This window comes from Nicotiana attenuata, unplaced genomic scaffold (genome assembly GCF_001879085.1).
Source record: "Nicotiana attenuata strain UT unplaced genomic scaffold, NIATTr2, whole genome shotgun sequence".
In the NCBI taxonomy this organism is placed as follows: domain Eukaryota; kingdom Viridiplantae; phylum Streptophyta; class Magnoliopsida; order Solanales; family Solanaceae; genus Nicotiana; species Nicotiana attenuata.
In genome coordinates, this window is record NW_017670858.1 from 342513 (window position 1) to 343568 (window position 1056).

A 1056-nucleotide genomic window follows, 5' to 3' on the forward strand; every position below is an offset into this window, starting at 1 on the left:
CCCCCCCCCTAAAAAAAACCTAGAGACGCCTCTGATTTCCCCCATCTCCCTCATCTCTCTCACCCTTTGAAAAGCCGCCATCGGAAATCGCCTTATGGCGGCGACACCACTCCAAACTCCACCAAATCATCACCAAATAACCTTTGTTCCCTCCTCTTTCTAAATCTCTTAGCCTATCTCCCGACCCTCTCAATAAATTCGTATAGTAGATTTAAGAAACCGCAGAAACCCTAAAAGTTTCCCTTTTTTATTTTTGCCTAAATTCTGGTTCACTTGAGATCGAAACCTACGCTAGCCGATTTCCTTTGATGATTTCGTTTGTGTGGCGACAGTCTCCACTGATTTCATGGCCACCAGAATTTTGTTCAAGCTCCATTTGATCACACAACTCACCTTTGTCTCGCTTAGTTTCTGTTTGTCGGGCTAGTAGGAGTTATTTGCTGCATGTAACCCTGTCTTGCATGGAGAAATCCGGCCAGTGTTGGTACAATAACTTCTCCAGCTTGCCGCAAATCTTTTTCTTTTGACGATCCGTTTGAGCACTATAGGTATATCTTTCCTCTGTTTTTCCTCGTTAATGTGTCGTTAGTTCAAATTAATTTGTACGTTAATGGTAGTTGTTTAAATTAATTCATTGTAGTAGAATATATCATCATCACCATTGTCTTGCCTTGAACTAATCGCGTTATGTTTGTTTAATTGCACGATTAGATTAGTATTTCAAATACGTGCCTAAGCTGTTTTATTTGCTCCTTAAGCTTTGCTAATTCTGAAGTCGTTTGTGGCTTTCGATAAATTCATTACTTGTTCAATCTTAGTGATGACTAGTTGATGAAACTACCAATTCAAAAGTTGTTCACATGCCTTTCCATAACGGATATAGTAATACGTTGGTCTATAGTATGGTGAACCAACTGATGAAAATGATAAAAATTCATAGTAAGTTGGATTTGCTTCATAGATGAAGGTGCTTGCATATCATATAGACTTATATTCTATCCAAAGAAGAATAAATATCATACAAATGCTAGAAAAGATGGAATGGTTGCAAACTAT